This window comes from Pelecanus crispus, chromosome 11, assembly GCF_030463565.1.
Source record: "Pelecanus crispus isolate bPelCri1 chromosome 11, bPelCri1.pri, whole genome shotgun sequence".
In the NCBI taxonomy this organism is placed as follows: domain Eukaryota; kingdom Metazoa; phylum Chordata; class Aves; order Pelecaniformes; family Pelecanidae; genus Pelecanus; species Pelecanus crispus.
The window spans coordinates 26,075,332-26,087,834 of NC_134653.1; positions in this window are offsets into that span (position 1 = coordinate 26,075,332).

Sequence of the window (12,503 nt, forward strand, 5' to 3'; positions counted from 1 at the left end):
CCCGGCCTCCAGCCACCCCACAACCCCCGCGCCGCACTACCCACCTGCCGCCCCGCTTTACCGCCATCCAGGTTTGAACGGAGCGAAGGGCGTGTCCCGCAGGCCATCACTTCCGATGACGCGGCCAAGTGCCCCTGCCTCAGCCAATCCCGAGGCCGGCCTGGTGGAAGCGCCATCGTCGCGAGGGGCGGCCTCCCTAGAGGCGCGGCTGAGGCCCCTGGGGACGTCAGCTGTGCGTCACTCCCCCGAGAGGGGCGGGCGCGGGGGGGCGGTTAACGGTTTTAACCGTCAAACTGGCGGTCTGTCCGGCCTGCCTGCCGCTGAGGGGGCCGGTGCCGCAGGGGGGCCGGGAGGCGCGGGGATTCCCCCGCTCGCTCACTCAGGGCCTGGCGGGTGGGGGGCCGGCGAGGGGCCGGCTGCGCTCGGCCGTTGCGGGGAAGGGAAAAGGGGGAAGGGGAAGGGGAAGGCAGGGCCGGGCCGGGCCCCCGCGCCTTCAAGCTGGGCATCACCTGTGCCCGGTCGCGGCTGTCGGATGCTGCCGTGTGCTGTCACTCAGGTGCTGCTCTGCTCTCACGGTTTTGTTCCCGTACAGTGTGCGCCACTTGTCCTGTATTTTACCTCTTCTGTTTTTTTTTTCTTTGCCAAATCGTGAATGGCAAAAATGACTCATTCTTAATAGTTCTGACTGGAGCTGGTTCAACTGTAGACTAGACGTCATGGTTGGCAGCAGCTAACTGCCAGGTAGGACAGCCAGAGGGGAAATAAAAACGTTTTCAGAAGCTTTAAATTTTCCTCTCTGAAGTGCTTATTTGACCTTTATGTCCCTTTTGTGTGTGTGTGTGATATGTGTGGCCATTTTATTCATACGCAGGGTAATTAGCTTTCAAGTGAAGCATTGGTGAAAATGTTCCAGCTCGGCATCCCCTCCAAAGTGCTTACGTGCCATCCATCAAAATACTAAGTGGAATGCAGCATGACCTTGTTCAACAACAGATCTGTACAGTGGTGTCAGTGGAGAACATCAGCATGAAGCATTGATGCTATCCGCAAACATCACAGTTATGCAAAACACAGGATGCTATTTCAAAGTACAGTTCATTGTTACACAGTGTCTTGGCAGGATTTAAGCTGGCAACAGAAGTCTAGGTGATGGGGTTCCTTAAAAATAATCGTGTTGCTGTGTAGTGACATAAAACAAGATGTTTTGCTATCCAGCAATCATTTTAATTATGCTAATACTGGCTTGACATCTAGCTGGTAAAGTAATACACCGATGGGTTTATTATATTATGACTTTATACAAATCCTTTCACAGATTTGTGTGTCCTTCTACCTCTTCCAGTCCACCCCTGGAACAGTGACATATTTTTGGTGTATTTCTTGTCTTGAACTTAGATATCTGGGTTCATTTCAAGTTATTAAACCTGAAAGAGTTTTTTAAATCTAATTTATTGTCCACCACCTGCACTGCCAATTTGCTTTTTGGATTCCATTTGGGACACTGTCATTGTCTATGTCTCATTGCAACTGCATTGCACAGGAGAGACCAGCTCTTAAAAAGAACTGCGATAAAGAGCTTTCTTTTTATAAACTGGTCAATTTTCATGCTAATGCATTGTAGTAAAAATACCACATCCTGCCTTGATATTCGTAACCCTATCATGTCGAAGGGTATTCTGTCCTAGATTTTGGACAAGTCTCATTGTCTGCCATCCAAACTAAGAGGAGAACTTTAGGCTCCTCTGCTTTTCCCCTTCTCCTGCACAAATGCCATTAGCCCCCTCTTTTAACTGCCAAAATTACGGTTAAATATCCACACTGTTTCTAATGCCACTTGAGAAGTTACCATGTCTGTACATTAGCTTAGATCTAGAAAGTGGGGGAAGCAAAAGAGCTGGGTTCTCTTTCTGACAGCTCATTTTCACATTGTGTTCAAATAACAAGATGTGGCTGATTCTCTTTCCATCTTTTCTGCAGGATGGTGTAGAACAGCTGATCCACAAACTAGATGAGGAGATGGGTCATTAAAGGTTTCATCTCATCCACATAAGGCTACCCCTTCCATTCTACAACACGAACACTACTTCTGGGTCTCCCACACAACATCCCAAATTGGTTTGACCAGCCAGGTGTGTTGCACAGCTCTACTTGGCTAACAGGTCTGCCTCAGTTATCTAACTGGCCTCAGCTGCCCAGCAGGTTCAACTAGAGTATAAGTTTAGTTGCTACTATTTTCATGTTTATAACTTAATTTTCCCAAATAAGGATTTCCTTGTTTGTGTATGGTTGAGTGCTTGCAAGCTAGGAAGCTGGCTGTTAAAAGCATTCTTTGGAACAGATTCCATTCTCCTCAAAATTTAGGTGAGGGCTCAAGCTAGATTAGTTCCCTTCAAGAGGCCCTTAAGCACATATTTTGCTAGAAGCAGCCATGTGGTGGAAGGTCACTTACTGTTTTTTCTTCTTTGTTGCTGTGTAAAAGATTCACATAAACAAGAATGTCAACTAGAAAAATGAAAGAGTAGCAAAAAAATTACAGCTGAACCAGAACTGTTATCAAACATTAAGAAAAGAAGCTGAAGTGGCAGATGAAGGGAGTAGAAGAGAGAGAGAAAAGCTGTACAGTTTCAATGATAAAACTTCAGTACCCATTTCTGATGTCTCAGGTAAAAAATAAACACCTTTTCAGAAGAAAAGGTATTTCATTTTTCTTTAAATTGGTGATCTGAAATCTTCAGAGTGAAAGTGATGATTCCTTCATACTTTTGATATTTTTATCAAGAGCAATCATAGTACACGACTTCTTTATAACGGTCAAATTATATATCACTTCTTGATCTTCGCAGCTGCTCCTGTGGATAACCTCACTTAATTTGAAGGATCCTCAGCAGACCTGCAACTGTACAAAACAAGGGCTTATTCCCTACTATTAAATTAATAGGTCATTCAAAAGCATAACAGAATAAATAGCTCTATGATTTTCCTTAAACAGGCCCCAATATGGTGCTCAACATGTTTTGACATCTCACCATGCATTGAATTGGTTACCATCTGTTTGGCATTTTCTTATTATAAGAGTAGGGGTTTCCTTTTATTTTCTTGGCCAAAATTCTCCTCCCTCATGCTGTTGTATGATGCGCCAAGGTGACCGTGTTCCAAAGATTGCTTGTCACTAACACCCTTCAGGCTTGCTCGGGGTCTAAGACACTAAGTAAATGTAAGAATAACATATCAGGTATGTAGGTATGCCAGCTTTTTGCCAAGAACCTGGCACTCAGATTCTCATCCAAACTAACATAGCCATATTTTAATGGGCAGAGAGATGCCAAATGCCCCCTAACACCATCTGGCTGTGAACTTCTGTATTTACAGCAGCATCACTCTTAAATATCTTCATCTTTGGAGCAGCAAGACACTCATGACTGCCTCCAGGAAGCTAACTTCCTGAGATTTACATATGGCTAGAAGGTAATAAAAAAGGTTTGTGCAATCACTATTCTAAGAGCTAAGCATGACCAAAAAACTCCTATTTTTTATCCTACCTTGGAAATCTCTTCAGCTCTGTTGTTTCCAAATTTTAATGCTAATCCATTCATGCAGACTGGTAGCAGTTTGCAACCTAGTCTTCCGGAGTACATTGACCCCAGAAATAGCTCGTGTTCTTCAGTGATTCTTTTGTTGAATGTTATGGCTGGCCTTTACCATAGCTAATCTATATGCATATGAAAACAAAAAATTAATTGTCCCTTATCAGCTCTATTCCTTTCTCTAACTCGCCAGTATTTAAAAGATCCTGTAATAAACCAAGCTCTTCCATTTTTTTTTCCTAGCCCTAACCCTGATCATAGCTGGGTTATCACTTTCTGCATCAAAATGAAGGGTTAAACTTGGCTGACTTGAATACTGTCGTAAACCCTTGCTAATAGTAGCTCTCAGCATTGTTTAATGGGACCTGAATAATTCCTAGATCCTAGGCACATTTTTTTCCACTTTATTTTCCCAAACTATCACAAAATGTCCAACTTACATGCAATAGTCTTGCACACTATGGGGGATATAAATGTTTGCACAATACATCTTCAGGAATAACAGTTATGGGAAAGGTAAGTAAATTCCTTTTCAGAGACGATATGAAGGCAAAGAGAAATAATTGCCAGGAAAACAATTATATTGTCTTCCCTTCTGCGGTATTTTTAATTTCCTCCTTAGAACTTTTTGGAAAAAAGAATCATTCTCCTAGGAAAAGCAGAAAGGAAATGAAAAGACCTAAATGGCTGTTAGGTGTTTCTTCCATAGACTTCCACTAGAAGTTAGGTACAGAGCTACATCTGATAATCTACTTCAAGGTTATTTTGATTGAAATATTAAATGCCTTTTTGTTTGTATTAGCAATATGCTAATAATAGTATTATATAAGTGCTAATGTTCACTGAGGGGTTATACATTGGTTTTATTTTCTTTGTATTTACAGAAGTAAAATCCATTAAAAGTGTTTTAAATACACATGGTAGCCTTCCTATTAGATACATAGTCATCACCTATTTATTTATTTATTTATAAAAATGCAAACAGCACATGTGATGCTCTTCAGACCTAATCCCAGTTCTGAGGATTCCTCATTCCAGCACACATTGTCCAGTGACTACCCATGTTTTCTTACCGAACTCTCCTAACATACAGCCCTACGCTGACTTTCCCTTTAAGCCACAACATAATCATGCTAAATTTCTGGTGTGACCAAAATGGAAAGGTAACTGAATTGGGTCACTAACAATCCTTTTTATATGTGAACTGAGCATTTAACCACATGAAAGTGAAGCTTTTTTTTAATCCTAATTGTCTTCCATGTTAATTTTTTTTTATATTTATCCTAAAACAAATACTTCGTTACTTACTGGAGAAATTATTTATTAATTTTTAGATGCAGTGAAAATCAAATGATCTTTTACTTAGCTCAGCTTCAGGCTTCCTTTGTGCTATCACAGGAACACCCCTGATTCCACAAAAATTGTTTTACAGAAAGCAATTTATTAAACCTCACGATCTGTCAAGACACATGAATATTGATGTGTTCACATTAAAATCTCCTGGAGCAGCTGAAAACTAAATTTGTCATGACTTAATGGGAATTATATGTTGCAGAGCAACAAGTGACAGGGGTTTAATTAAAGCAAAACTGACAAAGTATCTGAGCAGCTATAATGAACGTTTTGTTTTAAATGTAGCTAAAGAACTACTTGCATGTTTTCATTGACATGGAAAGGAAGGCAATGCTGAACTCTGTTTTAGAAGATAAAACCTGGAATAGGACAGATGCAGTTTATCATCTGGAAACTGCATATAACAAAATACTCAATTACTCTGGAATTTAGATATGGTAATCATGTAAAAGATGGCCATATTAAATTATATTTTACCTGGATTCCAGAAGAAGATATGAACTGTAATACCTTTATAGTGAAGATACCAAAGTCTTTTGAGAGCACAGTTAAAACTTATTATTAGAATTTAATCTTACATTGGTCCTAAGATGAATGAATTCTAGATGTTCACAGGAGGACTTTTTCCTTGCCTTAAATCAACAATAATTTGCGTGCTTGTGGGATGGTCATCAACGCTTCCTTGCCATGTGTTGGAATTCCATTTAGAAACCTGGCATTCCCCACCCTCCCGTGGGCTGCAGAACATTGTGTATCCTCATTTGTGGTGAAAGAATTTCTGACTCAATCCAGTCCATGCACTATATTCGGAAACTGGAAATCTGACTGTCATCAAGGGAAAGAGCCCAAAAAGATTCATTCTGTCTTAATATAAGTAGTAGGCTCTTAGTTGATCTCTGTCCCCAAGATCAGCTAGAAAGAAAGATGAGCCAGACAGACATCTCCCTATCCAGTATTGATGAGTAGCCGAGCCATGCATACCCATAAATCTCTTTGGCTGACTTCCAGAAAGGTGTACAAATGTGAATTAATTTAGGAGTTAGCTAGATGGCGTTGAAAGATACTCATATGTCGTTATACCATTGTGATTTTGGGGAGAACAGGTCTGGTTATTGTTTGGAGTTTTCTGGAATAAATGAGGTTAGATGGATGTTGAAACTACACTGTAAAACAAAATGGCAGGCAGCCATCTGGGGAGGGAAGCATCGCTAAATCAGTTTTCCACTGTGCACTGCAGCCTTATAGACATGGTGGCAAGAATGAATAGGGTAGAAAAGAACAATAGTAGCACTTTGTTCAGAGTATAAATAAAAGCATGAGATGAGGCAATGCCAGCTTTAATGTAGAAGGACGCTTCCAGGTAAGACTAAAAGAAATTTAGATATGATTGCCTGTCTGTTTTTCAATTTGGAATCACGATTTTGGTGCTTTATGGATTTAAGATGTTCTTGCTCTGAGTGGGTGTGTTCATTCCTGTCTTGAAGAACTCAGCAATGACAGCCTACATGTTACTTTATTTAATTCTTCTAGAATTAGTCCTATACTGTTTGCTTGGAGGCCAAGGAATACTTTACAGTGACTGTCGTGGGATTCTGATTTTTAAACAGCTTTTCCATGTTAAGAATTTTGATGAATAAGTGATTAAGAGATAACACTGACAAACAGTGAATATTAATGTTCATATATTAACATTATATATTAATGTTCATATAAGGACTGAATGACAATTTCTGGCGGCTCTGGAGGTCTCTGCATGGTCAAATTGCTCTTTTTGGAGCACTGTTCACCATTCCTGACATGCTATTGGCCTGGCTCACATAGTTTTCTTACACTTTTAAATTTCCTTTGCTACCTGGAAGGAAAAGGCTACAAAACTAGTATATTCTTCGTCAAACAGGAAAAAAAAAAAGCATTGTGGGAGGTTGTTGCAATGGTGCAATGTTCATGGTCTGCCAAGGAATTGCATTTAGCCATTTTTAGCCAAAGGCTGGATACTAAAATACAAGTCTTGAAAGAGGAACAGAAACTCCACGCAAAAGAGCTATCCAGTTTTCCTTAGAGCAATGAGTCTTGTGCATGGATTCTCTGAAATTTTGAAATGGATCAGATGCAGCATTTATGAATTGTGCTGGTGGATGAAAACATCTAATAGCAATTACATTCTTGGAAACAAAGAGAGAGGCCCAAACTTGTTGGGGCACAGTAAATATTACAATTCTTAAACCTTCTAAACATGAAGGAGAAAGTAGTCAGCCTTTCATATCAAACAATTAGCAGAAAAAGCCTAATAGCCAACCTCAAAATGACAAAAAACAAACAAGCAAAAATCTATGCTAAGTAATTGTTACTTGCTAACAACCGTTCTAAAGGAGAACAACTACCACTTAAAATCCTCCAGAAGACAGCAGTAGAAGCAGTGGAGGAGGCTGAGTTCTGCATCAACTCAATCCACCATGAACAGATACGAGGAAATAAAGATTTTACATTTTAGAATACAGGATGCTGGAATAAAAGAGTATTTGCACACAGGCTGCATAGTTTGTTGCACCTCTGTCCTCTCTATATTCTCCTGGGTTTCATTCTGAAGCCTTTCAGTACCCCAGCATCAAAAGATGATATATCGTGTAGTTCCTGTAATAAGAACAGCTATTTCTCTCTTGAAAAGGGCTCTTAAAATCCTACTGTTTTTCTGTTTTGCCAAGCTGTGATTCTTCAGCACCAAACTGAGCCAGAGGCACAGACAATGCTGGCAGCGGTGTTCAACAGCTGTGTAGAGTCTGCTAAAGGATAGCTATTCTAGAGCAAGTCTTCCCACCTTATGTGTAGCCTCTTGGGGCAAAAATGCCATCTAGACATTCAAAAAGATCCAATAAACAGGCTGATACAAGGTATTTATAAATGATGAAGGTGCAGGAACAAGCCTGTCTCACCACCTTGTTGTCAACTGCCCAGCTGTGGTATGAGCAGGAGGACACACAACTCCCACAGCATGAATCGGGAGTACCAACGCATCAGAAAATGGCAACTGCTAAGTAACATTTCTCTTTTCATCCCTCTTATCAAGTCTTTTGTAAGGGGCCATTTCTGCCCAAGCTGCCTATAAATTGTACGTTGTTAGTAGATTGGTGCTCTTTCGCTTCGTCTGCACAGAGCTTCATGCCAAAACCACGAGACTGCAGGACTTCAATCATAAAGAAAAAAATAATCAATAAGCCTGGGCAGCTTGTGACGCTTAGTGACAGATTTTCACTGCCTGTATGGCTATATTTTAATTTAGACAAAAATAGTTAACACTGCACTTGTATGCAAAAAGAAGTCATCTGCTTCTTATCTAATGTGTAATTCAATAATTCCTATAATTGATCTTCATTGACAGTTTATGCAAGCTCACTCACCCACACTGCACATATTGTGCTTCCTGACATAATTCCCAACATAGACTATGATATTTCAACAGAGGAAGCTTGTTAAATCAGGTCAAACAAAATAAAGAATCAGAATCTGCTCCAAGTCCTTGCAGCTGTCTGCCTTTTCACCCTTTCCCTCCCTCCCTTCCCCCCCCCCCCCCCCCCCCCCAAGAAAAGAAACCCAACTATTGGTACTTTTGTAATGGGCTAAAAATACAAAAAACAGTTTTGTTAAATGTTGATAGGCTTCAGAAGAAAAATACATCATAATTTTTTTTCCTAGATGCTGGACTATTACTGTTGATCAGACATAACTGCCAGTCTTTATTGTTTCCACATGGTTTGATTTTCCCTGGAAGTGCCATATGGCACGTATATATATATTCTAATGATCTGCTGAATTAAAAGAATTCTAAATCGGTTCCCAAGTGATGAGACTCTATTTCTGAGATAGGCCAATAAAGGACATTTTCTCTCATAGACAAAGCAACAGAAAAATTATGGAGGTGATAATGAGTCTTCAGGTATCTGAAAGAGTGATATATAATTTCAGAGAAACACAAACAATAAATGCATTTTCCATTTACAATAATTGTAAATAAAGAGGAACATAATGTTTCTGTTTTATAAACACAATCACTTGCCTAGCCAGCATTTTCCAACTACTTCAGATGACTCTATTCTCCAAAGAAATGAGATATACGAAGAGTTTAACAGACTAATGACTAATAGATACAATTAATGGTAGCAGAAAGCCAGACAAAGTTAAATAGAAGCATGCTAAAATACTAGACACAAAAGGCTGGAAGATCATTTCCAGAGCATATGCTAGCACAGGGGAACCCCTGGTTTAATTTTCTATAAATACAAAGAAAACTCCAGCTTTTAAAACAAAGCATTATTTGAAGCTCAGAGCGAGCCACTTTTCCAAAGATGTAGATTCCTTTATTACAGATTCTCTTTCCAACTGTAAGACCTAATTCTACAGCAGTTGAGCAAATGATTCCCATAAATAACCTCCTTCACCCACAAGCCTTTTCCCCCCATCAGCTGGGGTAGGCTCTTAGGCTAACTACCGACTGTGCTGCTGAATGATTTTCCAATTTCTGATGGCTATAGCACTTCAGGTTAGTTATGCTACACTTTATTGAGCTAGTAAGTCATCAGGAGAAAAAGGGAAGCAACCAAGGGTAACACACGTGCAATAAAAGTCACAGTAGCCCGCTCTTACCGTTCATGCCCACAGCAAGTTCCTAGGGAGGCTTCTGCATAGGAAAAGGACGTTGGTGTGTTCCAAAGAGTAAGACAATATTTCATGAGCTCTGCAGATGTATAATTTTTGTGAAAACTCTTCTTTTTCCTGCAGAGTAACTTCTGAAACACTAAACAAACAAAAACACTTGAAGGGCAAACCCATAAATATTTCAGTTATTTGTATACAGGTTAATCTTTTGGAGTTACAAAAGATACACAGCATGTATCTTACCTGTCACTGACACTGAATAGCACAAAACTGACCCAAGGAGTAGCAAAGATTACTAGCTCTAGGCCAGACTGTGTGGCACGGGCAAGCCATATAGCCTCTTTTGGGAGGATATTCAATAATGCTTTAGAAGGTAGTTGCTTCCCTCCCTTTTGGCCTTTGCTGAAATTTCTTCACGTAAACATAAATTTGGGGAAGCAAAATTAATCTATTTATGCCATGTCCCTGAATCAAAACAGTGAGGGAAAATCTAAAAATTAATTAAATTCTTCACATGAGGCTACATCTGACACTAACTTAAAAGAGGATGATTAAAATAGGCAAAAAATATATTCATTCAAACTAAGATCTTCTTTTAATAGTAAAGTGTTTCTGAAAGAAACCAGATACCCAAATATGTGGGAGATAATGCAAGCTAGCCCACAGCACTGAAATAATGCATGTAAAGAAGACTTTTGATGACTCTTCCTGCCTAACAAGGCTGATTTCATGTGGTTCAAAAGACCTTGTCAGGCAAAGGTCTGGAAGCTTTATAAAACAACCTGATGTCCAAGAGACAGGAGAATCACAGTCCAAAGCACAACAGGTGTGAAAGGGCAACCAGCCAAATCGAGCTCTGTGGGAGAGCCTGAATTGCTGTAGAGTTTTATCATAGTCTCCGCATCTAAGATGAAAGGCAGTCAAGTAAGCAAAATATGCACACGATCTCTATATCCTTTTACAACAGTGTGTCAAAGTATTCATCAATCCCAATGAATACTATTTGGCTCCACATTTGTCACATCTCTCATTTGTCACATTGCAGGTCATGCTGCTTTCACACACCCCATGGGAGAAGTTGACTGTGAACTCAGACTGAGGCTGCACTAAATGTTCACAGATGTTAATTTCTGATGAGACTGAGCTTGCTATAAAGCAAAATGCTATAAAGCAAAATTTAAAAATGGGAAACAAGAATGGAAGATACTTTATTAAGGTAATGTTCATATCTGAATTTCACCCCCATGTAGCTCATGCGTGGGTGAAATTAGATTTAAGCAGTTAACTGAATGCTGAATATGTCAGTGACAAATATGGTCTATGCACTTCCTAAAATGTCTAGAAGTATGCAAAGCAGTAATATGGGAAAGGCAAGACAGAAAGACAAAGGAAACTTTTAATCTTAAGGTTTATTTTTAGGTCATATATTGAATGAAGGTTTGGCTTTTCCATAGCACACCCACACCCATGCAGCAGAGCAAAGATTCTGATGAATGTGATACCCAGAGTATCACAACTTTCTCCATGGTCGGTTTTTTTCATATAATGTAGTTAGTTAATTAGATCTCCTCTGATCAATCATTGAATTACCGCTTCAAAAGCCATTATGATACAATGAGAGTGCCTCACAGCAGTTAAACACTTTGATTTTTCTGTCCTAACACATTTACAGCTAGTGTGAACTAGGTCCTCCCAGCAGGAATAAAGAAATACTTTTTCTTTTTTAAATTACAAGCACAATTTACTCACAATTTAAAAACTGAACTGTAAAATGACTGTAATATGGATTCATTCTCTCCCCTTCTCCTTTCTGGTATTTAAGACTAATCACTTCCATGTTTTCCATGTGTCTTATGTTTTGATCTCAAGCTCTTTGGAGCTGCGACCTTCTCTTTTGCTCATGTTCTATGCAGCTCTTTTAATACCATCACCATGACACATCTGTGACTTCAGCTGTGTTATAGCATCTCCTTCCCTGATCCTCAGGAGTCTGTCTCAAAAACCAAAGTGTAGTCATTACAGAAGGATACTAACAGGATCTCTTGTTTTCTTCTTGCAGCTTGGCTCTTGAAGAGAAATTGTGTTCTAAGGGTTAAGACTGTAAGTCACAACTTCAGCATGAGATTTGTGCATGACCTGGCATCAGGGACTGTTGGCTAGTTACTGCCATGGCTTCTCGTCATCCCTCTGTGAAAGGGGAACAGTGATTACAGGACAGTGTTACCCCAAGACTTGCCTCATTACAGTTTCTATGAAGAGCTTTGGACTTTTTGGAAAGCAGACAGTACGGGAAGAGATGGTATGTCGTCTTTGGAAAAGTCTGGTCTTGCTGCCTCTCCAAAAGCAGATGACATTGCATGTGTAATATTCAGGGATCTTTACATAGTGCTGTACAGAGGAGTTCTCCTGCTAGCACTACAGCAGACAAATAAAAAAGCTTTCAAAGTCGTGCTTCTGTTAGCGATACAAGTCCCCAAATGGGGAGAAAAGATGCATTATTTTTTGAGCAGTACTAATGATGGAAAATAATTTACTTTTTAATCCCAAAGAAAGACATTTGCCAGATGAAAGAGAGCTGAACTGTAGTATAAGAAGTTCTGCAGTTGCCTTTCCAGCAGGATAGTGCAGTCTGCAGGTAATTAAACAACAGAAACCAATACCCATAATTCAACAGCATGTCTTAGCTATTATTTGGCAATTCTTTTTCTCTTGAAAACTCTTATACATAAATATGAGCTTAAAATGGAAATTACTTATCTTTTATTTGAATTTTATTTCATTGTGAATTGTTCTTATACAGCAATATGCAACCACATTTGTAAAAAAACCAAATCTCTCTTACTGCCAGCTGAAGCTGACCTGCGCTCTTACAAAGTATGCTATTTTGAATTTGAATGTGCTACCTGTTATGTGGGC